The 26687-nt window shown below is 34.7% G+C and overlaps 1 protein-coding gene across 14 annotated transcripts in view; it reads left to right on the forward strand.

Moving 5' to 3' along the window:
* The window catches only part of RALGPS2 (Ral GEF with PH domain and SH3 binding motif 2), a 293091-nt gene that overhangs the window by 104419 nt on the left and 161985 nt on the right, over nucleotides 1–26687 (forward strand). The window contains exon 1 of one of the 14 annotated variants that reach the window (XM_056814145.1): nucleotides 5529–5977. The exons of 12 other annotated variants lie outside the window; for them this stretch is intronic. The gene's annotated coding sequence lies outside the window, so the exon portion shown is untranslated. Of the gene's footprint in view, nucleotides 1–5528; nucleotides 5978–17569; nucleotides 17843–26687 lie in introns of those variants that run through there. One more of the 14 variants, XM_007480875.3, reaches the window with a different exon arrangement.

The raw sequence follows: 26687 nt of genomic DNA on the forward strand, positions 1-26687 counted from the left end.
TTACTCTAGGCCATACCTGTCAAATAGCCAGCCCGTGTAGTTCTAAACATTCCTAAGTGTGTTAGGAACCCTAAGGGTGGCAGGAAGGGAGATTTAGCCACAAAAAAACAGGAGAGATACAGGATGGTAGTATGGATAGAAGGATCAAATGACAAGCAATTGAGGTGTTTCTTCTGTGAGATAGAGATAGTGCCAGAAGAGAAAAGGAGCAGATGACTTCAATTTTTTTCAGTAAAAAAAAAAAAGGTTCTCAAAGAGCCATGGGAAGTCTGATGAAAGCTTCTGTGGAAAGTGGGATAGTGAGTTGATAAAAGAGATATAGAGGGCCCAGTTGAGGTTGTGCAACAAATTTGTTGTAACCCAGTTAGAATAATTGCATGATTTTCTTCATCTCTGATTGTATAATTTTCTCTATCTTCTTTTAGCAGATGTGTGGGAATCACCTAAGGGTAAAGCATGATAAGGCACAATTGCTGGTATGATTTTAAAAAACAACAACAACATTGTAGTGCTGGTTCACCAAGGGATCAAGATGAGGAAAAGAGATTGTGCCTGGATAGTGTTCTAGAAGAAAAATGAGATGTGGAGGGGGTGAGGGGGAGCCTTCTCCCAGGATTACATTGCACCTACATCACACCACGGAAGGTAGCTTATGGGGCAGAAACATAAGCACCTGAGCTGGAAAGGATTAGGATGTAGATCCAGGGTAGAAGAGAAGGAATAAAAGAGGGGGTTCCAGGAAGTAGGAGCTCTCTCTATTCGCTCAGACATGATGAAAGGAAGATTTTTTTTATCCACAATTTAATTTTTTCCTCTTCTAATTTTTTTTGGGGAGTGGGTAGTGGTTTTCTTTTGAGAATTGATTCATATACCTCATAACTCATCCATGTATCCTGGGGTGATTCTAGTGTTGGTCAACACCCACATAAGGGGAAATTGTGTAATTATCCTAAATTCCAAAGTTCAAAATCTTTTAAAGCAATTTTAGGGAAAGAAAATCTCTAACACCCCGCATCAAGAAAGTGGATCTTCTGGAGAAGATGTTATAATAATGTCTACAGAAACCACATACTACATCAAAAGATCCAGAGTGAATTTTGGAATATAATGAACTGAACTGAAGAGGATTGAATCTATCATTTATTTTGAATGTAAACTCTTATGCCAAAGGGGAGTGCCTCCAATTGGCTTTTTGTCAATGCATCTATCAATCATTTTTTCCTTTTTCTTTCTCTTCCTTCTTATCCTCAAATTATTGTAATTCCCTCTTTTTAAAGGGCAACATTTTATGTACCTCAAGTAAGAGAAGCTTTTAGAGGTATAAGCTACATGTATGAAATGATTCATTGGGGAGACTTGACATGTTAATGTCCTAAAAAACCCAAATGAGTAGATTTAACATGCTGGTCTCCCAAAGAATCCAAAGGGGGGAATTGTGTGAAGGGGGAGCCTTCTCTTAGGATCGCATTGGGGCCCTGCCTACATCACACCACCAAGGGTGGGTCATAGGGCAGAGGCATAAGCACCTGGGCTAGAAAGGATTAGGATATGGATCTGGGGTAGAAGCAAAGGAATAAAAGAGGGGGTTGGTTCTAAGAAGTAGAAGCACTCTATTTGCTCAGGTGACCAGCAAATGAAAGGTGGCTGAGGGAGCTATGTGGATTGCATTTACATGGCTAGGTAGAATAAATTTCTTGTCTCTCTGCCTTCTCTATTCAAGTAAATATTAATAAACTATGGAAATTAAGGATAGGAGTTTAATTTAGTTATTACAAGGGATTGGAAGTCATAGTGTGGATGGAAGATTATGATATGATTTAGAAAGACAGGAGAAGTAGAAAGTCATTAGATTATGGCCAAATAATTGGATTTCAGGGTTCTTGAATATAGAGGTAGTGTTTATATGGGTGCTGGCAAGATTGAGGTTATCATCATCTTACTGTATGAGGCCATAGTGAGTTGATTGAGGAAGGAAATGAGCAGTTAGGATGTTTAAGGGCATCTCTGTGTATATTGAAGTCCTATAGTATGAAGGCAGGAGTTCAGGAGGAAAGCAAGATTGTGAGTCATGTATGAACATGTGGAGAAAGAAAGAGAAGTGATCCTCTATGGATGAGAGAATTACAGACTGCATTGCAAGGACTTGGTTTGCAGGAAGAGAATGGAATTCTGATGTCTCCTGCCTCTTCTGCTATATCATCCTTGTGCCCCCCCCCCCCCCAAGGCTTTTTTGTCCACTGTTCTCTTCTATTTTGCTTCTCAAATATTGCTTGATGATATCTTCCTCTTTCATAATATTTCTATGCAGATGATTACAGATTAATATATCGAAGCCTGAGTCATATGGTTAGCTGCCTCTTGTACCATTTGAGGTGGATATCTGTATGCATTTCACTCAGCACATCCAAAACAGAATGTATTATCTTTTTACTCTTCCCAGTTTCCCTATTTATTGTCCAAATTGCCACTATCTTCCCAAGTTATTCAAACTGGCAACCCTAGTGTCAACTCCTCACTCTCATTCCATTTATTTAACCTGTTACTGAATCTTAATGCTTTTACTTCTACATCTCACTTTATATATCCCCTTCTCTCCACTTAAAGAATCACAACCCTAGTTCAGGCCCTTATTACCTCTCCCCTGATTGTTACAATCCCAACTAAATAACCAGCTGATAAAAAGTTCCTATACAGATTTTTAATTTCTTAAGTGAATGGTTTGTGACTACCTTTATGTCTCAAAATAGCTTAAAATTTACCCAATTTATTTTAAGTTCTTGAATTGAACATTTTCTCTGAGAAATTCCTTCAATTTCTGAATGGGGAAATACATTTGGAAATAGGGTAGTTTCTGTATATAGGGCTTAACATATGCCATCTTGTTAAAGATGAATGGGATTAAATTTAAGTAATTTGGCAGGAAATAAATAGTAAGTTAGTGATTTTTTCTCCCAATTTGTACGTTTTTTTACAGAATTTCTTTTGAAGCTTATTATTTCTACCCATATTTGCATCTAAAATATTCATTGATAAAAATGCAAAGTAACCTGGAAGCATTCTAGAGATGAAACACAATTAAAAATAATTTGGTTAAATAAAATATTCCAGTAAACCTTATTCTGACAAAAGGTTTATTTAATTCCTTCATGGTGATTTTTTTTTAACTCTTACTAAAATTCCATTTTAGAATCAAGTATTGATTCTAAGGCAGAACAATGGTAAGGGCTAGGTAGGCAATGGGGGTCAAGTGACTTGCCCGGGGTCACACAGCTAGGAAGAAACTGAAGTCAAATTTTAACCCAGAACCTCTCATCTCTGGGCCTGGCTCTCAATCTACTGAGCCACCCAGCTGCTCCTGTATAGTAGTACTTCTAAATGAAAGAATTAACTTAGGCATGTTATCAGTTTAATTTCTTTTCCAATTTGGGTTATATGAATTTGTCAAAGCTGTCTTTTTAGGTAATTTAAAGTATTAGAGGTATCCACAGCATTTTTGAATATGCAGTTTTCATGAAGTATTCTTAGACATTGCTATTTTTAAAGGATTGTTTTTAATAGAATTATAGAATATTTATATATATTTTTATTTTATGTTATTATACATGAATATATATTCTAGTTCAGAATAATAGAATTTAATAGAATTTTAATGAAATTTTGTGTTATTTTACTGAACAGGGAAAGCTAGGAATGTTTTTAGGTGTAATTTATGAAATATTTCATTGAAAGTTTAAAAAACACTTTCCCTCTGAGTTTATTACATGAATGGGGAAATACTGTGATATTATAATGTGTATACATATATGTGAATATATTCTTTAAAACTATGTGAATGAATTTCAAATTCTGGTAGGTTTTACAATGTACTGCAAAAAATGTAAGTGTGTTCACAGAAAAGGACTGTTTTGGGTTTGTGGGCAAAATCCTTTACCATCTGGTCCCAACATTGTAGGTCACTTACATTTGAGATTGCATAAAATTATTGACTGTATACATATTTGAAATCGCAATCATCCGCCTTTTGTGATAAGCAGACTTAATTAAGCCTGATCTTTAGTCAGTAAACCAGTCATTTGTTGGATGTCTGTTATGTGCACAGGTACAAACATTGAGAATAATTTCCAAATAGTAGTTAAAAGTTTACTTTCTGTTGGATCACAATATAGGGACCATGAGGATTTTTTTAACCCATTAGGGATGTGTGTAAAATTATAGATGTTCAACTACAGGGAATGAGGATATCCATGTCTTCCATAAGTCATAATTTTTCATTTTTAACCCTGGCCCCTCCTGCTAGTCCCAGAATAGCCACATGAGCTATATCAGCCTTTCTATCTCCCCACAAAAAGTTAGCAATAGAGAAGAATGTTTCTACCAATATTTCAACTGACCTCAGATGCACTTTCTGGTTGTTGGGCCCCATCCTAACCCAAAGCATCCCCAGTGCCTACTTAGCCATTTGCCATTGTTTTGTATTGTTTTTTATTTTAATTTATATTGTCCTGCAAAACACACTTCCATATTAGTCATAGCTTCAAGAGCAAACTCCTCATACATAATCAGAAACCCAAATTAAAACCATAAATACACTGATGTGAAAGACAATTCTAACAGTTCTTTCTCTGGAGGTAGATAGCATTCCCTGTCATAGGTCCTTCAGGATTGTCCCAGATCATTGCATTGTGGAGAGTAGCCAAGTTTTCACATATAATCATTGTCCAATATTGCTGTTGTTGTGTACAGGGTTTTCCCATTTCTGCTTATTTTACTCTGCATTAGTTTCTGCAGATCTTCCCAGCTTTTTCTGAAACCATCCTGCTTATCATTTCTTATAACACAGTAGTATTCCATTACCAACATGTACCATAATTTGTTCAGCCATTCCTCAATAGATGGAATATTTCCTCAAATTCCAATTTAATTCAACTGCCACTACAAAAAGAGCTGCTAGAAATACTCTTATACAAGTAGTTCCTCTCCCTTTTTTATCACCTAGTTGTGGTGTTAATGTATCAAAAGGTATGCACAGTTTTATAATCCCTTTGGGAATAATTCCAAATTGCCCTCCAGAATGGTTGGATCAGTTCACACAACTCTACCAGCAATACATTAGTATCCCAATTTTGCCACATCCTCTCCAACATTCACCACTTTCCTTTACTCTCATAATGGCCAATCTGATAGATGTGAGGTGAGTTATAAGGAAGAGAGCAGTGTGTTAAATTTTCATCTAATTTTGAATGTATTTTGCAAAAGTAAGTTTGATGGAATTGGTTTAACTTTGGTGTAAAAACTTATGCAATGCTGTGTTAATTGTACTTTTTCAAAATTTTCTGAATTTTATATTTATGCATTACAATAGTAATAGAATTTTTCTGTATTCATTTATAAGAATAGTATTTTATGATTTTAATGTTTTGCATGAAATTTTGTGTTTATATTTCTATTTTGATGGATTTGCTTACTTTGTTTTTGCATATGTTTGATTTATAATTTTGAACATTTTAACTGTTCAATGTATAATTTTTTTTCTCTCTTCCTTTCCTTGATTTAAATCTCTAGAATAGATAGGATAAGATTAGTGAGGTTGTTTATTATTTTGGGTAAGAATTTTAGTTTAGGTGGGATATAAGTTTGTTAGTGCGTAATGCCAAAATATTGTGTTCAACACTATTTTGACTGTTCAAATGGGGGGAACTGTTATAAGGAAATGAGCAGGAGTAGCTGCTGAAAAAGAAGAAGCAGGAAGGTTCCAGAATTCTAGGAGAGGGACAGAGTTGCTTTTCCTTGGGGACAGTTGAAGCTGGAGGTTGGTTGGTCTAAGCTCCTTGGGTGTGCCTTGTGAGTTTGACTAGTCTCCCTCTCCTGTGGCTATCTTTCTGATTCAACTGCTTGGTCCTGTGTTCCTGTGTGTATCCGGTTGTTGCTGATAGAGTGATATTCCAACAGAGCTGCTTAAGACATCCAAGAGCCAACTGTCAGTGAGACCTCTTTCCCTTTTGTCCTGTTCCTGCTTACCTTCAAACCGTACCACCTTTATTCACCATCTAAGGGGGGTTAATTAGGTTAGTGAAAGGTATTTATTGTAGGAACTAGAACTTTAGGTAGAGAGGTGATAGAGAGTGCAGATATCAACTGTCATAAGATGACAACTGGATTGGGGGGGGGGGCTATTTATATTATTAAAATAGATCATCCTAATTCCCTTCCCTTAACTGGAATAAACCCTTTTACATAGTATATCGTTATCCTGTGGGCCTTCCCAAACCCTGAGATCCTTCTGATTACTGATCCTAATAATATTCCTTGATCTACAAACATCCCTTTACCACCAAGTATCATCTAGTTAGTTATTTCAGGTGGTACCTCAGCATTGTTTTAATAGATTTAAAAAAATTTTAATATTTAATGTTTTAAAATTTAATATTTAATAATAATTCTCTAATCAAGTGAGTTAGAACATTTTTTCATATGATTATTGATGCCATAGTTTTTATAAATACAATAAATATAATTAATTATAATAACTAATAATGACTTGTATTTATTTTCTTTTTGGATTAGATTATGATTTTATTGGTATAAGGAACTCTTCCATTAAGTAAACTTTTTCCACTGATGTAGATTGGTATATTCTCTGCAATTTATAACATCTTTGCCTGGGGCACTGAGGTCAGTTACTTTTCCCAGATAATAATGATTGTTCTCTACCTTCCTTTTTGAAGATGACCAATGGCATTACAGGGGGAGTTGGATTAAAATGTGGCAGGAGTGCACAAAGTTCTCAGCTTCACTCTTCTAGAGTCATCAAATTCCAATGGCAAGACAAAAGTTAAGACTGGCAATGACTTGGGATGCATCAGATTACCTTGGCATCTTTGATAGCTGACCAAGCTCTAAGCACTCCATAAAGCCCACTTCAGGCACCTGTAAAGATTAAAATTTAGGAAAGCCTAAATTTCCCCATTACACACCTTCATGACTATTGGAACAAATTGTTTTCATCTACCCATTCTGCTAGGGAAAGCCTGCACATGCTTGGGGTTTCAGGTCTATTGGTTATCCTCCTCCTGGTTTAGCCCATATGCAGAGAGAGGTTTATCAGAGTGTGACTGCTGCATGTGTTATAGCTTCTTGGAGCCATGGTTAGGTGAAAGGTGGATTCTAAAGGTGAATAAGCAGCTCTGAACACCTCATAAATCCTGCTGGCAATATAGTCAATAGATACTAGAAGCATTTGGGGAGTTGAACTCAATCTTCCTGACTTGCTGTCAAGAGATTTCATCATGATGCCTCTCTGACACTTTTATGAGGCTTCATCTTTTTTTTTTTTAAGAATAATACAATTTTTGGTGCATAAAGAAGAGGATAAAAGATAACTACAAAGTAATATGTAAATGAAATATGATTATAAATTTGTGGCAAATTGAGTATTTTTGCAGGGAAGAGAATTTTTTTTTTAGTTAAGGTTTAATGAATTGTTACTGACAGACCTTAGGAATAATTAACCAATATTAAATGTTATACCGTTAGTAGTTGATTATTTTATATTCTCTCATCCGTTTTTTGTTTCTGCTCTCTTAAAAGTAAATGGAGAAATTGGCACAGATTTGACCACTTTCTGGTTAAATTAGACAGTCTAACATTTCTAATTAATACTACTGTTAACTACTTATACTGTGGATGAGTTGTACTGTGCATTGGTGGAATGAGTACCCATATCAGTGAGATCATGGATCTTTGGAAATATTTGAATTATGCCATTGTTTGGTTAAAGGTACAAATTAGATTCTTAACTTATCATTTTGATTAATTTTCTGCTTGGTACAATTACTTCCCATACTAGTTTTCCAATTTAGAATATTAAAGTTGTTTAGTTCTCTACTGATAAAGTCAAAAGGTCCAGGCCCCAATTCAGACTTCAAAAATTTTAAGATCTTAAAATTCTAACATTTTCTTTTATATAGCTGTATAAATGCATTTACAGTGTATTGGTTTTTTTAAAAAATACATTGGTGGAGGAAAGGCAAAATTAAATTAGTTAAAAAAATTAGGAAATAACATGCTCGGTTAATTCTGACTTTATTATGATTAAGGCTTTTGTTTTAACTGACAATAGATATGACAATGGAGTCTTAACATTTTTATATAGATGTCAGTGTTCTCATTGTGTTTTGAACAGTTTTTGTTACAAGAGAGGAAAAGTAGGCTGTTTTCTGTACTACTACTGTTGACTACCGAGTTAACTATTACCCAAGTAATGATGTAAGAAGTGATGAAATAGCATTTCAGCACAGGAAACTATTAGCCTTTCATGCAAAGTATAAAGTAATAATTGCTTTTACAAAGCATTAATTTGTAAATCTGATTGTTTTTAAAGACTATTTAAAGAGGGTAATACATTTTACTTATGATTGACTTTTGGAAAGTCAACCTTAAACCACTGGTAAAGTTGTCAGCTACCTGTTCATAATTTGTTAGGCAAAAAAAAATTACCAAGATACTATATACAAATGTGTCAGTTACTACATTTGCTACCATGTTCCTAGATAAATTGTTTGTGTTTTATCTGAATGAATAGGTGGCTTTGGAAGCCACTGTTATTTCTGTCCTTGATTTTTAAATGTATCCCAGGTGCTTCTTCTATAAACTAGAGCAGGGGTTCCAGACTAGAGTTAAGAAAAGGCTATACAAAGGCCTTCTTTTTCTGCGCTTTGATAGACTGCTAATCTTTTTTTGACATTCTAGCCACCATGCAATACTAAAATACCATTCTTTAAACTTAGCCACATGGTAAATAATGTTGTGGGCATCTTTAGAAACAAAATAATTGTCAAATTAGTTCTATACAGGAAAGCCTGAATTTGAGCATACTCTAACAAAAGTAAAAATTAAGTTATTCAATAAAATTTTGACAGGTGCCTGATGCATCTCTAATTCCAGTATTTCAATTTGCCAGACAACAAAAATCTCTGCTGGTTCAGGACAAATGGTCTTATCTTTAACAGAGCTGTTAGAATCTCTTTGATATGTTAGTCATTAGGTGCAGCAAGCTTTTATAGATTTCTAGGTAGCTCATTTTAAAGAAATAGTAACCTTTTACTGTTCAGTTCAAGTTGGGGTCTATTCATGTTATTTGAGCTGTCTCAAATATCTCCTTTCTGTTTCTATCAGCCATAAAGAATTAACTTTCTGGATAAAATGAGAGTAATGTCAGAGCCAGTGTGGTCTTAATTACTTGAATATTCAAGTTCTGTAGAGTTAGACTATCCAGTGAAAAAAAAATAACATTCTAATATATTTGTATCTGCCTGTGCTTTTAAATTAGTTAGTGTTGTCCTATGGATTGATCATTTGATAAACTTGAATTTTTTTAATAATAACAAATATTATGTTGTTATAAATCCTCTGACATCTTAGTTTTAGAAATCTTCATTTCTTCATACACTGTTACAAATTATATGTGTTTATATGATAGAGAGCTGGGTGGCAAGAACACTTGATGTGAAGTCAGGAAGTGCTGAGTTCAAATTCAACTTCACATATTTACTAGCTTTGTGACCTTGGGCAAATCACTTAACCTCTGTCTCAGTTTCCATATCTCTCAAATGGAGATAACAGCATCTACCTCCCAGGGTTGTTGTAAGAATCAGATGAGATAATATCAAATGAGTTAATTTATGGAAAACACTTCTCAAATCTTAAAGCAATATATAAATGCTAGCTATCATCATTTCATTCTTTTTTTTTTTAAACCCTTACCTTCTGTCTTGGAGTCAATACTGTGTATTGGCACCAAGGCAGAAGAGTGGTAAGGGCTAGGCAATGGAGGTTAAGTGACTTGCCCAGGGTCACACAGCTGGGAAGTGTCTGAGGCCAGATTTGAACCTAGGACCTCCCGTCTCTAGGCCTGGCTCTCAATCCACTGAGCTAACCAACTGCCCCCCATCGTTTTATTCTTGTTGAGGATTCACTTTTTTTTCTGGTGACTGTAAATTTTGAACCTCTTTAAATACTTACATTTATGTATGTGCATGTGTATGCATTTCTTTTCAGATGGGTTTTCCAGATTACATGCTTTTTAAAGAATTACAAGCGTTTTCACCCAAAATGAATGCTTTCTTATGTTTTGGGTTAAATAGAAATTAGCTGCTCAGCTAATAATATTCGATATTAACTGATTTAAACATTGTTAACACCATCATTCTCCTCCTCATTATTATCATAGCTATATTTATATAGTGTCAACTATGTTCCAGGCTCCAGGCATTGTGCTGAGCACTTTACAAATATCTCATTTGATCTTCACAGTAACCCTGTGAGGTAGATTCTACTGTCATCTCTTTTTACAGTTGAGGAAACTGAGGCAAACAGATTTAGTATCTTACCCCCAAGGTCATATGGATAGTAAATGTCTTAGGCTTCATTTGAATTTAGGTCTTCATTGCCCACGTAGTTGCCTATTGACATAACCACCATATATATAAAATGTCTTAAGGTTTGTAGTGCTTCTATATATAAACCCTCTGAGATAAGTATTCAAATATTCTATGTATTAGAAAACTAAGACAGATTAAACCAAGATCATTTGAATTAGAATAAGTACTATTCAATTTTTGGAGTGGGAATGGTCTATTAATATAGTGATTCTAATAGTGCGAGGAACTAAACTTTTTCCACCTGTGCAGATCAGTTCTTTTTTTTTCTGCTCGATGGACTCCTAGCATTATATTTTGAATATTTTTATTATGATTAATTAAGACTTCTATTTTAAACTGACAATAGATATGAAATTGGAGTCTTGACATTTCTATAGATGGTATAGTTCTCAGGTTTTCTGAAAAGTTGTTTTTGTTATAAGAAAAAGTAGGCTCTTCTGGAAATATAACTATTTTAAGATATTTTTAAGATACAATATTTAAAGAAGCAAGATTTAAACCCAGGCCTTCCTGGCTCCAAAGATGACTTTCTCCAATCTGTGGTGCTATCTTTCAGGCATTGGGTATAGTACACAAATAACAATATTCTCTCCTCCCTTCCTCAAACTAAATCTGAATGCATTCTTTTTCTCAACACTGGGAGGCACTGTTGAATTAAGAATTTAAGGGAGAACTAATCTTGTATTAAGTACTGGGTAGATTGTAATTTATTTTAAAATTACTGACTTTTTGAACCAAAATGCTGCCCTTATGTAAAGTTTTATTTACTGAATTAATTTGGTGTGTAGTAGCACAAATGGAGAAATATGATCAGTTTTAATTATGAGTAAGGTTCATTCATATCATTCAGGTAAAATAATAGATTTGCCAAGGACCACATTAGGCCTGGGATAACAGGGACAAAATAAAACTTCATTAAATATAGATGTATATAATAATTAAATGAAATCAAAGCACTTTTACTTATAACGTGTTTTTATTCTGATTTTCTTTTTTATAAGGCTGAATAAAAATAAAAATGTATAGAAGCCAAATTTCTTAGAGAATTAAGTTCCTTGTATTTAGAAGCTCTGCAGAAAGTATTAAAACAAAAGAGTGACAATAAACTTATAAAATATTTGAAGGCAGGAAGTTTTTTTTAAGTATTTAGAAGCCAGTGATGTGCTCAGTGCTTTACAAATCTGATTTTCAGCATTATGCTGATTGACTTCTAATCCTAGAATTAGAATTTTAACTATTTTATATAAAACAAACATTTCTTGAGTGAATATTATGTCTTAGACATTCTCCCAACAAGGGATAACAATCTAGAAGGGAGGAAGAAAGGTATGAATGATGCAGGAAGACTCATCTTTCTGAGTTGATGTCTGGCATAAGACACTATCCATGTGACCCTGGGCAAAGCACTTAACTCCATTTGCCTCAGTTTCCTTATCTGTAAAATGAGCTGGAGAAGGAACTGGCAAACCACTCTAGTGTCTTTGCCAAGAAAATCTTAATAGGGACATAAAGAGTCAGACACAACCAAAGGCAAGAGAGTAAGTTGATTAGGATATGATATGCCCCTCCAAAAAAAAAAAATTAAAGGGTGAAAAGGAGGATTGTACTGAGAGAAAAGGGAAGAGAGAGATAGAAATGGGGTAAATTATTTCACCTAAAGAAGCACAAAAATAATTACTACAGTGGAGGAAAGTATAAGGGTGTTGCTTAAACCTTGCTTTCATTGCAATTGGTTCAAAGAGGGAATAACAGCCATAACCATTTGGGAATAGAATCCTATATTACCCCATAGAGAAGTTAGAGGGGAATAAGACAAGGGGATGCCAATAGAAGGGGAAAGGAGTGGGGAGTGGTGATTAAAAGTAAAATGCTTGTGAAGAGGGACAAAGTGAAAGGAGAAAGAGCAGAATCAAAAGGGGAAAATAAAATGATAGGTAATATATAGTTGGTAATCATAATAACTAAATGTGAATGGGAAGACATCAGAAAAACAAGTGGATAGCAAAGTGGATTAAAAATCAGAATCTTACAATATGTTGTTTACAAGAAACATTTGAGGCAGGAAGACACATGCAGAGTAAAGGTAAAGGACTGGAGCAGAATTTATTGTGCATCATCATCTGAGGTAAAAAAAAAAAAGCAGGAATAACAGTAATGTTGTCAAGCAAAGCTAAGTTAAAAAATAGATCTAAGGGGGAAGCTGGGTAGCTCAGTGGATTGAGAGCCAGGCATGGAGACGGGAGGTCCTAGGTTCAAATCTGGCATCAGGCACTTCCCAGTTGTGTGACCCTGGGCAAGTCACTTGACCCCCATTGCCTAGCCCTTACCACTCTTTCTGCCTTGGAGCCAATACACAGTATTGACTCCAAGATGGAAGGTAAGGGTTTAAAAAAAATAGATCTAATTAAGAAAGAGAGTTAAGGAAATTATATCTTGATAATATCAATACTAAACATATATGCAACAACTTGACATAGCCTCCAGATTTTTAAAGGAGAAAATAAGCTTCAGGAGGCAATAGACAGTAAAACTCTATTAGTGAGGGACCTCAACTTTTCCCCTCCCAGGTCGAGATAAATCTAACCAAAAATAAACAAGAAAGAAGTAAAAAAGTGAATGAAATTTTAGAAAATTTGGATTTAATAGACATCTGGAGAAAATTGAATGAGAATAGAAAGGAATATACATTCTTTTCAGCAGTACATAGCACCTGCACAAAAATTGTCCATGTATTAGGGCATAAAAACTATACAACTGAATACAAAAAAGCAGAAATAAAAATGCAACCTTTTCAGAATATAATGCAATAAAAATTATAATAAAGCTCCATGGAAATAAAAATTAATTGGAACCAAAATAATCATTCTAAGAATAAATTATAGATATAATCAATGATTTCATTAGAGAGAATGATATTGAGGATATGAAAATTTGTGGGATAAAACCAAAGCAGTATGTAGGGGGAAATGTATCTCTCTAAATCAGTAAAATCGGGAGTGGGGGGAGCAGATCAGTGAATTGGGCAAGCTACTATCCTCAAGTAAATCTAAATTATAAATACTAAAGATTAAAGGAGAAATTAATAAAATTGAAAGAGAGCCATTGGACCTGTTAGGAGTTGATTTTATGAAAAAACAAAACTGACAGCATTGGTTAATTTGATTTAAAAAAGGATCAGATTACCATTATCATTAATGAAAAGGATGAATTCACCACCAATGAAGAGGAAATTAAAGCAATCATTAGGAGCTATTTTGCCCAATTGTTTGCCAATAAATGCTACAACCTAAGTAAAATGGATGAATACAAAAATATAAATTGCCCAGATTAACAAAGGAGGAAATAGAATGCTTTAAATAATCCCATCTCAGAAAAAGAAATTGAATAAGCAATCAGGGAACTCCCTAAGAAAAAAAATCCCCAGGGCCAGTTGGATTCACAAGGAAACTTGTGAGAGGGACTGGCCGGCAGCCCTCACACAAGAGGAAAGATAGAAGTTTATCTCTTTGGAGGAACAAAATCTGAAGCCGGAGGGATGGCAAGAGAGAGAACCAGACACCAAATACGTAAATCGAGCCTACAGACTTTAGCTCCGGCCTTCTACTTCATAGATACATGAGACAGTGAGAAGACCATAACACAACATCATGGGCATCAGAAATAAGCTTAGAGATCAATAGAGACAAGCCACAGTCCCTAAACCCAGACTGTTACGGCTTAATGATAGGGATTAGAGAAACAAAGGTACTGAGCACAGCCAGAGGCCAGCTCCGAAAAAGAGATAGTAGCAAAGGAAGAGAGATAAGTGGTAAAAAGCTGGGCTGGGTCTGTGAGCTGTCTTTTATTGATTTCCACATGCAAAGATACATAATACATATTAATTAAAGACATAGCGGATTATCATTGGTAGAAAGGTAAATTGTCATAAGATAAGGGCGTAGCCTTTTCACAGCCTGGTGAGAACAAAGAAACCTGATTTTGCGCCTAAACCTGTGGGGGTCAAGGGTCAGTGCCTTACTGGCCATGTGCAGGATAGAGAATTCGCTCTCCTAAGACCATCTTTATAGCTTAATTATCTCTCTTGAGTAAACACAGCTGTGGGCTGCTACAGAACTCCATCAAACATTTAAAGAACAATTAGTTCCAGTACTATAAAAACTATTTGGTAAGATAGGCAAAGTAGGAGTCTTACCAAATTCTTTTTATAGCACAGAGATGGTGCTGATACCTAAACCAAGAAGATTAGAAAATGAAAATCATTAAAGACTATAGACGCAAAAATTTTAAATGAAATAACTAGCAAGGAGACTACAGCAATAGATCACAAGGGTCATTCACTTTGAGTTGGTGGGATTTGTACCAGGAATGCAGGGCTGATTTAATATTAGGAAGACTAGCAACATAATTGACCATATCAATAACCAAACTAATATAAATCATGTGATTATCTCAATAGATATAGAAAAAAACTTTGACAAAATATTCATACGAAATGCCAATTCCTATTAAAAACACTAAAAAGCATGGGAATAAATGAGCCAATCCTTAAAATAATAAGTCGCATCTATCCAAAACCATTAGCAAGTATCATCTGCAATGAGGATAAGTTAGAAGCCTTCCCAGTGAGATCAGGGGTGAATCAACGCTGTTATTTAATATCATACTAGAAATGCTACTTTAGCAATAAGAAAAAAGAAAATTAAAGGAATTAAAGTAGGCAGTGAGGAATTTAAACTCACTTTGCAGGTGATATGCTTAGAGATTCCTAGTAGAAAATTAGTTAAAATAATTAAAACTTTTAACAAAGTTGCAGGATACTAAATAAATCCATATAAATCATCAGTATTTCTATATATTTACAACAAAGTCCAGCTTAAGAGATAGAAAGAGAAGTTCCATTTAATAACTCTAAGCAGTATAAAATACTTGGTAATATACTTGCAAATACACAGAAATTATCTGAACACCGTTATAAAACATTTCACACATATAAAGTCAGATCTAAACAGTTGGAAAAATATTAATTGCTCATGGGTAGTCCAAATTCATGTAATGACAATGACAATTTTACCTGTTAAGTTTACTTACAAACTCTAAAAAAAATATTTTATATAACTAGAAAAAGTAATAATTCATCTGGGAGAAAAAAAAGTCAAGAATATCAACAGAATTTTTTTAAGTGTAAAGGAAGGTAGCCCAACAATACCAGATCTCCAACTATGCTATAATGCAGTAATCATCAAAACAATTTAGTACTGACTAAGAAATAGAATGGTGGATCAATGGAATAGATTAGATACACAACATACAGGGGTAAATGACCGTAGTAATTGTGGCATCACAGGTATCTTCTAACCTTGAAAGTATTATTGATGTATTAATATTGCAACCTACGTGCTCATGTACCAGACACATGGGCATATTATTTTTTAATCATTGTATTTCATTGGTACTCTATTCATCCTGACCACTCTCCAAACCTACAGTCTAGAGGTCAGGAGAATTCCTGGGTAAGACATTAGCTGCCTCAGCGTCCTAACTCCTACCTTGCCAAACCAGATTCCCTATCGGGGCACATGTTTGATTAACCTCCTCCTCTTTGATCTTGTGGTTGTCAATTGAGACAATGTAAAATCTTATTTCATGTCACATGTTCATTATCTCCCATTCCCCATTCCTTGATTCTCCAATTAAAGATTGGAGACATGGGTAGTTCATTCTCTTTTCCACCATCAGAGGAGCACACATGCTGGAGCCCATGTTGTTGAACTCTTTGTCTCTTAGTCTTTTTTCCTTTATTGTTTTTTTCTCTCTCTATCCCCTTAACCCAGTTTCCCTTGGTTTCCAACTTTCCTTCTCAGGTGTCCCCCCATGAAGATATTAATTTGTGGCTGCAGGCAGCTACAGTAATCTAGTGTTTGATAAACTCTAAGACCCCAGCTTTTGGAATAAGAATTCACTATTTGACAAAAACTTCTAGGAAACAATATGGTAAGAAACTTGGTATAGACCAATATGTCACAGCTATACCAAGATACGGTTGAAATGGGTATATGATTTAGTTTTAAAGGTTGATATTATATTTATATATATATATATAAGTAAATTAGGGGAATATGGAATAGTTTGCCTTTTAGAATTATGGAGAAGGGAAGAATTTATGACCAAATAAGAGATAGAGAGTATTATGCAATATAAAGTGAATAATTTTTATTGTATTAAATTTAAAGACTTTTGTACAAACATGACTGTAACAGATTAGAAGAGAAACAACAAACTGGGGGAAATTTATATAGCAAACTTCTCTGATACAGGGCTAATTTCTCAGACATCTAGAGAGAACTAAATTAAATTTATAATACTACAAGCCATCCATCAGTTGATAAGTGGTCAAGTTGTCAGAAGAAGAAATCAAAGCTATCAATCATCATTTAAAAAATGTTCTAATCACTCTTGATTGGAGAAATACAAATTAAAATACCTATGAGTTACCACCTCACACCTATCAGATTGACTAATATGACAGTAAAAGAAAGTGATAAACATTGGAAGAGGATATGGCAAACTTGGGATACCATTGTGGTGATCCAACCATTTTGAAGGACAGTTTGGTACTGTGCCCAGAGAACTATAAAACAATGCATATCAATAATACCACTACTAGGTCTATATCCCAAAGAGATCGAAAACAAAAGAGGAAAAGACCTACTTGTACAAAAATATTTATAGTAGCTTTCTTTTAAGGTGGCAGAGAATTGGAAATTGAGGGGACACCCTTTAATTGGGGAATGGCTAAACAAATTGTGGTATATAGTGGTGATGCAGTACTATTATGCTATAAGAAACAATGAACAGGATGATTTCAGAAAAAGCTAGAGTTCTAGATAAACTGATGCAGAGTGAAATAAGCAGAAACATTATACGCAGTAACCTCAGTATTATGGGATATGATCAGCTCTGAAAGACTGTTTCTCTTACCATTACAATGATCCAAGACAGTTCTGAACAACTTAATGACAAAGAATGCTATTCACCTTCAGAGAAAAAACTGGAATTGGAATGAAGATCAAAGTATGCTACTTTTCACATTAGTTTATTTATGTTTTTATTTTGGGGTTTTGGCTTTATTGAGTATTCTCTTACAACAATGACCAATATGGAAGTAAAATTTGCATGGTAATACATATATAACCTAGATCAAATTGATTACCATCTCTGGGAGGGGTCAAAGGAAGGGAGGAAGGAAGATCCGTATCTTATAATTTTTTAAAACATTGGCTCTGCATGCCATCTTTGGCACTTGTGCCATAGGTTCACCATCACTGCACGAGAGAGAAAATGCCTTCATCTGGGAAAGGCTTCATAGGTTGTCACCTGATTGAAGTTCAGTGTGAGTCATCAATGTGAGTAGTGGCTACCAAAAATTTAATGTGATTTTGAGCAGCATAAAGAGGCATAGCATTCAGAAATAAGGAGATGGCAGACCTTCTACACTTTGGAGTATTATCGTAATTCCTAGTGTTATAGTTTCAGTAGGACATTGTTAAATTGGAGTGTTTTCAGCTGAGGTAGTCAGTAGTCATTAAACATTTTTTAAACATCCACTGTATGCCAGACTGGTGGGGATTGAAAGAAAGACAAAAAAACAACCCTCAAGGAGCTCATCATGTAATGGGTAAGATCATCACATAAAAAGAAGCTGAGGTATTGGGAGGGTAGGGAAGAGTACCAGAGCATGATAAAGTCCAGAGGAGTGCAGTCAGGTGGGAAATGATGTAATGCCATGGACTCCCTCCTTAATTAGATAATTTGGTAGAAGCTTTCTGCTAAACTCCCTCCCACATCTCCAGAGGAAGAGAGAGAGGGGCCCAGAGGCCTGGGATACTGAGGGGAGCTATGAGTTTCAGAGTTGGTGTGCTCTTACAGAATAAGGAGTTACTGGAAAGTGTGATGAAGTATAAGAGTACAGTTAGGAGGGGCCTAAGTGGTAAATAACCTTGAGGCCCTGTTACATGGAAATTGATAGGAAAACACTGGGGATGATTAGGCTGTAGAAGAAAGGACTTAGGGAGGTGGGGTCAAGAGAGGAAGAGTGCTTGATAGATGCTAAATATTTGAAGGACATTTCTATGGAAGTGGATTACACTGTTTGTCCTTCCCTCCTACCCCAGGGCAGAATCAGGAATAATGAGTAGATATTTCAAAGAGTCTAATTTAGGTTTAATATCTGGAAAAAAATTCTTAATAATTAGAGTTGTATAAAATTATATCAGATCTAGAAATGGAAGGAACCTTAGAAACCATCTAATCCAATCCTGCCCCTGAACCTCCTTATTTTACAGATGATGAAACTGAAACTCTGGGGAGATTAAGTAGCTTCCCCAGAGGTAGTAAACATCAGAGGTGGATTAACCTAGATCTTCCAGCTCTGTCCTGATTCTATGAACTTCCTTGGGAAATTATATTTTTCTCTTCCTTGGAGGCCTTCAAGCAGACCTTATTTGACCACTTGGCAGATATGTCATAGTGAACATTTCTCTCTGCTATGGGTTATATTAGATAGCTATACTAGAGGTCTCTTCCAACTAAAAAAAGGTGGTTCTACTATTCCTTGGTTACAAGAATCATATTCTTTCCCTCACCTCCCCCACCCCTTCCCGTAGTCGACATACAATTCCACTGTGCTTTACATGTATCCTTGATCAGAATCTATTTCCAGGTTGTTGATGTTTGCACTAGGATTATCATTTAGAGTCTACATCCCCTATCATATCCCCCTTGACCCAAGTTCTGATGGAAGACATTCGAATGGAAGTTATTGCTGGAGAAATAGATTGTGATAAAGCCATTTAAGAAGTGAAAGTAAAATAGTCAAAAGTGAATGTATTAAAAGGCTAAAGGTTCACAGGCCAACTTTTGGTGTTAAGGGGACAGAAGAAAAAGAGAGACCATAGAAGCGGAGAGAGAGAAGGATTGGTGAGAAAGGTTAGGGAAGGAATTCATGCATGATATTTCACTGCCATGAAAGGCAAGGAAAGTATAAAGAAAAGTGAGCTCATATTATCGGATAATTAAGAGGGGTTAGCAACTGAGAAAAGATTTTAGTGATTGGCCTTTGAAGAATTGACTTTAAAAGAGCTATAGAGAGGCAAGGTAATAAAAATTGCATTACTTCACATAGTTATGGGGCAGGGCAGGAGGAGGGGGAGGATGGAGAGAGAAAGGGAGAGGGAAGGAGTATGCACTAAACATAAACACTTAGCTATGTTTCAGGAACCATTCTGAGCACTAAGTATGCAAATGCAAGTTAGAAAAACAGCCACTACCTTCAAAGAGCTTATATTTTTAAAAATTCATTTATTTCATACCAATTGTATGTAACAGAAAATTTCCACTTAAGTTTTCCAAAATTATGTGACCCATATTATCTCCCTCCCTCTCTCCCTTCCTCCTCCTGGAGCTGACAAATAATTTAATCTGGATTTTACATGAATTATCATGTAAAACATATTTCCATATTATTCACTTTTGTAAGTGAATAATCTTATGCAAACGAAACCCTTAACATGTACCCTAATAAGCAAGAAAAAAATCGCATGCTTTCATCTGCATTCTTATTTCAATAGATCTTTCTCAGGAGGTGGATAGCATTCTTTGTCATAAGTCTATCAGAATTGTCCTGGATCATTGTATGGCTGAGAGCAGCCAAGTCTATCACATTTGATCATTCCACAATATTGCTGTTACTGTGTACAGTGTTTTCCTGGTTTTGCTTTTTTCACTCTGCATCGGTTCATGTACATCTTTCCAAAATAAAGATCTTATATTTTAATGGGATAAAATAACAAATGGATGGAAGAAAAAGAGAGAAGGAAAGAAAGGTATGGGTGGCAGGGAGCAATGGGATAGGAGGGAGAATGTTGGAATTTGGAGAATTGAACCAAAGTTCTTCTTTATAGTCTTCACTTAGATTTAAAAATTTTATTTATTACCCTTATAATTGAAAAAAATAAAAGGAGGATGGCAATTCATAAACAAAAGATATAATGTAGATATTATAAATTTGTTAAATGTGTAACTTATTTTACATTGTATGTCTTTGGGGAAACCAAGGTTTTTTTAGCAAGAAAAATCTTGACATTGTTGAATTTTAGAATTAGAAGGGACCACCTTAGAGATCTTTTCACTTAAGCCTCTTTGTTTTATACTATGAACTTTGGCAAATAGGAGCTAGAACCCAAATGAAAAGTGTTTGGTAGTTGTATTCATATAATTCCTTAGTTTGTGTTGGCAGATAGATTCCCAAGTAATTTGTATTACCTAGAATGATTTTAAATGGAGTTTCTCTTTCTAACTTTTGCTGCTGATTTTTATTGGAAATAAATAAATAAAAATGCTGATGATTTGTGTGGATTTATTTTGTATCCTGCAACTTTGATAAAATTATTGTTTCCACTAGCTTTTAAGTTGATTTTCTTGGGTTCTCTGAGTATATTATCATATCATATGCAAAGAGTGGTAGTTTCATTTCTTCATTGCCTACTTTAATCCCTTTGATTTTTTTCTTCTCTAATTGCTATAGTTAACGTTTCTAGTACAATATTAAATAATAATGGAGATAATGGGCATCCTTGCTTCACACCTGATCTTATTGGGAAGGCTCCTAACTTATCCTCATTGCTGATGGTTTTAAATAAATACTATTTATTATTATTTTGAGAAAATGCCCTTCTATTCCTATATTTTCTAGTGTTTTTAAATTGGAATGTATGTTGTATTTTGTCAAAGACTTTTTCTGCATCTATTAAGATTATATATCATATGATTTCTGTTAGTTTGGTTATTAATATGGTCGATTATGTGGATGATTTTCCTAATGTTAAGCCAGCCTTGCATTCCTGGTATAAATCCCACCTTGGCATAGTGGATAATCCTTATGATGACATGCTCTAATCTCATTGCTAGTATTATATTTAAGATTTTTGCATCTATGTTCATTAGTGAGATTGATCTGTAGTTTTCTTTCTCTGTTTTTGGTCTTCTTGGTTTGGAAATCAGTACCATACTTGTGTCATAAAATGAATTTGGTAAGACTCCTTTCCTTATTTTGTCAAATAGTTTGTGTAATATTGGGATTAGTTGTTCTTTAAATTTTCGATAAAATCCACATGTGAATACATCAGGCCCAGGGGATTTTTCCTTGTGGAGTTCCTTGATGGCTTTTTCAATTTCTTTCTCTGCTATGGTGTTATTTAAGTATTTTATTCCTCTTTTATTAATTTGGGCAGTTTATATTTTTGTAAATATTTGTCCATTTCACCTAGATTATCATATTTATTGTCATATAATTGGGGAAATAGCTCTTAATAATTGTCTTAATTTCCTCTTCATTAGAGGTGAGATTGCTCTTTTCATTTTTGATGTTATTAATTTGATCTCTTCTATTTTTAATAAGATTAACCAATACTTTATTTTATTTGTTTTTTCCCTCCAAAGAACCAGCTCCTAGTCTTATTTATTAGTTCAATAGTTCCTTTCTTTTAATTTTTTTGACTTTTAGGATTTCCAATTTGATCTTTTTCTGAGGACTTTTAATTTGTTCTTTTCTAGGCTTTTTTTTTTAGTTATATGCCCAATATGTTGATCTCCTCTTTCTCTTTTTTGCGAATATAGACACTCAAGGATATAAATTTTCCCCTGAATACTGCTTTGGCTCTATCCCATAAATTTTGATATGTAGTCTCCACATTGTCATTCTCTTCAATGAAATTGGTAATTGTTTCTATGATGTGTTCTTTAACCCACCAATTTTGAAGAATTTGATTATTTAATTTCTAATTTTTAATTTGCCTCTCCATTAACCCTCACTAATTATAATTTTTATCTCATTATGATCTAAAAAAGTTACATTTATTATTTCTGCTTTTCTGCATTTGTTTGAAATGTTTTCATGCCCTAGTACATGATCTGTCTTTGAATATGTACTACGTACTCCTTTTTTATCCCTATTCAATTTTCTCCAGATATCTATTAACTCAAATTTCCTAAATTTTCTTTCACTTCTATTACTTCTTTCTGTAATATTTATTTAGAAAGGAAATGGAAGATTGAAAAACTGGGATAATGGGAGGTTTGTATTAAATATTATTAATTAAATATTACATTTCTTATTTATTTTTTGGTTCAATTTATCCAAATCTGATAGGGGGAGGTTGAGGCTCTCCACTAGTATAGTTTTACTATCTATTTCCTCCTTAAGCTCCATTAATTTCTCCTTTAAAAATCTATATGCTATACCATTTGGTTTATATGTGTCGAGTACTGCTATTTCTTCATTGTCTATACTGACTTTTATCAAGATATAATTACCTTCCTTAGCTCTTTTAGTCAGATCTATTTTTGCTTTAGCTTTGTCTGATTGCTGCTCCTGTCTTTTTCACAGTTGATGCCCAATAAATTCTGCGTCAGTATCTTGCCTTTACTCTATATGTCTACTTGTTTCAATTGTGTTTCTTGTAAACAACATATGGTAGAATTTTTGTTTTTAATCCACTCTGCTCTCTGCTTCTGTTTTATGGGTGAGTTAATCTGATTCACATTCATAGTTATGATTAGCATTTGTGTATTCCCCATCATTTTTATTTTCTTTTTTATTCCTGCCCTTTCTTCTTTTACTCTTTCTCTCCATACCAGTGTTTTGCTTTTAATTAGTCACCATTTCCCCCTCCCTTATTTTACTCCCCTTCCTACCACCTTCCTTCTTAGACCCCCTCACTTCTCTTTATCACCCTCCCTCAACTTCTCCCTCCCTTCTGTTAATCCCCTACCCCACCCCCCCTTTCTTGTTATCCCTCTACTTCTCTATCCCTCTACTTCTCTGTAAGGGTAAGATAAGATTCTATACCCCAATGAATCTGGCTGTTCTTCCCTCTCAGAACTAATTACAATGAGAATAAAGTTTAAGTGTTACCTTTCACCACTCTCATCCTCCCCTCCTTGTAATATTATTCCCCCCCCTCCCACATGCCTTTTTAATGTGGTATAATTTACCCCATTTTAATCCTTCCTTTGCATTTCTCTTAGTACAATCCTCTTTTTCCCCCTAATTTTTTTACATATCCCTAAATAGCTTAATACCATACCTTCTGTTTTTATATTTATCCTAACGACTTTAATAATGTTAACAATTTTTAAGAATTACAGATATCATCTTTTCATATAGGAATATAATCAATTTGACCTCGTTGAAGTCCTTAAATTTTTTCTCTTTTTATTTACCATTTTGTATCTGAACATCATATTTTCTATTTAATTCTGATCTTTTCTTGAGGAATGCTTGAAAATCTTCTATTTGATTAAATGCCTATATTTTCCCCTTAGAGTATATAGTCAATTTTAATGGTAGGCAATTCTTGGTTGTAGAACCAGTTGCCTTGCCTTGTGGAATATCATGTTCTATGCCTTGTGGTCCTTCAGTGTGGAAGCTGCCAGATCCTGTGTAATCCTGACTTAGGCCTTCATGATATTTGAATTGTTTCTTTCTGGCTGCTTACAGTATTTTCTCATTGGACTGGGAACTCTTGAACTTGGCTATAATATTCGTAGAAGTTGTGATTTGAGGAGCACAGGCAGATTCTTTCCATTTCTTCTTTACTGTCTTGTTCAAGAATATCAAGGCAGTTTTCTTGGATAATTTTTTGAAATATGATGTCTTACCTTTGGGGGGGGGGGGGTCATGACTTTCTGGTAGTTCAATAATTCTCAAATTGTCTCTCCTGGATCTATTTTCCTGGCCAGTTCTTTTTTTTTTTCAATGAGATAATATCATATTTTCTTCTATTTTTTCATTCTTTTGATTTTGTTTTATTATTTCTTGATGACTTGTGACATCATTAGCTTCTACTTGCCCAATTCTAGTTTTTAAAGACTGAATTTCATCCATGATCTTTTGATCCTCCTTTTCCATTTGGTCTATTCTACTTTTCATGGCACTCTTTTCATCATTGGATGATGGAATTTTTTGCCTATTCTTCCAGTAGATCAATTCTGGTTTTTAATCTGCTTATTTCTTCATTTGATTCCTGTGTCTCTTTTTCAATTTGACAAATTTTGCTTTTTAAGCTATTTTCTTTTTGCATTAATTTCATTTCTTTTTCCCATTTTTCTTCTATTTGTCTTATTTGTTTTTTTAATTCCTCTTTGAGTTCTTCAAGAGTTTGTGATCAGTTTCCATTTTGTTAGAGAGTTGCCATGTGTTTGCTTGTTTTTCATCATCTCCTGTTGCTTCTGTTTTTTACTCTTTTTACCCGTAGAAATTTTCCAGGGTAAAGAGCTTTCTTTGCTGCTATTTGCTCATTTTCCTGCTTGAGGACTAAGAGTCTTGCAAGTTGCTGGTCATTTCTGACTTGCAGGGTTTTGCCATGGTACTATCCTCGCTGAGTTGTCAGAAGACCCTAGTGTGTTCAGTGCTAATGGAGCTCTGAACCTCTAGGGGTAGGTCTGTGGTGCTTTTTGGTTAGTGTAGCCTTCATCCCAGACTTTCGAGGTTGCCTTGTTCTTGGTTCTACATCTGGTGGTGGTGGTGGTGGTGGTGGTGATGGTGGTGGTGGTGGTGGTGGTGGTGGTGGTGGTGGTGGTGGTGGTGGTGGTGGTGGTGGTGGTGGTGTGTGTGTGTGTGTGTGTTGGGGTTGTTGGTCAGCCTTTGGTTTTTCCTAGTGCAGGTTTGCCTCCAGTTCCCCCTTATATCTTATAAATTTATTCTTTCTGCCTACCTTTCACATTCTGTTTAGTGGGAGAGCCCCTTTGCTCGTCCTGCTTTGACTTCTGTTCTTTTCAGGAACTTTTCAAAGATCAGTTTGAAAGGCTATTCAGAGCAGTTTTAAGATTTCCCTGCTACTATGCTGCCATCTTGGTGCTGTGCCCCCCCGCCCCCCCCCCCCGCCCCCTGCCCTTGCCCCTCTGTATTTCTATTTTAGTTTGACACTCCTGTTTTATATCACCATAATTTCTCACAGTATCCCTCCTCTGCCCCAATTAAAGGAATCAGCCCTCATAACTTTTTTTTTTTTAAGAAAACGGGTGAGGAGGTGTCAGTTGTGTAGCTCAGTGAATTGAGAGCCAGGCCTAGAGATGGGCGGTCCTAGGTTCAAATCTGGCCTCAGACACTTCCTTGCTGTGTGACCTTGGGCTAGTCACTTAACCCCCATTGCCTAGCCCTTACCACTCTATTGCCTTGGAACTAATACATAGTATTGATTCTAAAGTGGAAGGTAAGGGTTTAAAAAAAAAAGAAAAAAGGTGGAGTGAAGGAAAATCAATATAACTACAAATGAATACAGTGAACCACACTTATTTTTTCTACATATGTAAAAAGGTGGAGAGAGGTTATCTTCCCATATGTCTTCTTTTAAGCTGTGACTTTTCTTTGATGTTGTCGTTTGAAGCATTTTGTTTTTTAAGTTTGAATGAAATATGACTTGGGATAAGACAAGATTTTCAAATGGCATTGGTGCTTTCTAATACTGTATAACAACTCAGTGTATTTAGAGTCTACTGTGCAATTAGATTTTATAGCTCCTACGTTTTTTGAGTTACCATTTATTTTTATATTATATATACCACATAACATCATAATCTTATTCCACAACTTGTTTGGTCATTCCCAAATAATGAACACCCCTTCAGTTTCCAGTTCTTTGCCATCACAAAAAGAAATGCTATAAATATTTTAGAACATATAGTTTCTTTTCCTTTTTTCTTGATCATTTTAGGAAAGAAATCTAATAGTAGTATTGCTGATATAGCCAGTTTTATAACTCTTTGACTATAATTCTAGATTGCTCTCCAAAATGGTTGGATCAATTTCCAGTTTCACCAGTAATGTATTATTGTCCTTATTTTTCCATATCCCCCCCAACATTTGTCATTTTGCCCATTTATCATTTTAGCCATTCTGATTTTGAGGTGATTTCTCTGAATTGTTTTTATTCGCATTTCTTTAATCAATAATAATTTAGAGAATTTTTTCTTCTAGTCATATAAAACTGTCCATTTATATCTTTTGGACTGTTTATCAATTGGGGAATGATTCATATTCTGATATATTTGACAAAGAGAAACTATAAAATTTTTCCCAACTCACTGCTTTCCTTCTAAAATTATCTACCTTAGTTTTATTTGTACAAAATTTTTCAATTTAATGTTTTCAAAATTATCCATTTTATGTTTCATAATTTTTCCTCTCATTTA

Source organism: Monodelphis domestica, chromosome 2, assembly GCF_027887165.1.
Source record: "Monodelphis domestica isolate mMonDom1 chromosome 2, mMonDom1.pri, whole genome shotgun sequence".
Classification (NCBI taxonomy): domain Eukaryota; kingdom Metazoa; phylum Chordata; class Mammalia; order Didelphimorphia; family Didelphidae; genus Monodelphis; species Monodelphis domestica.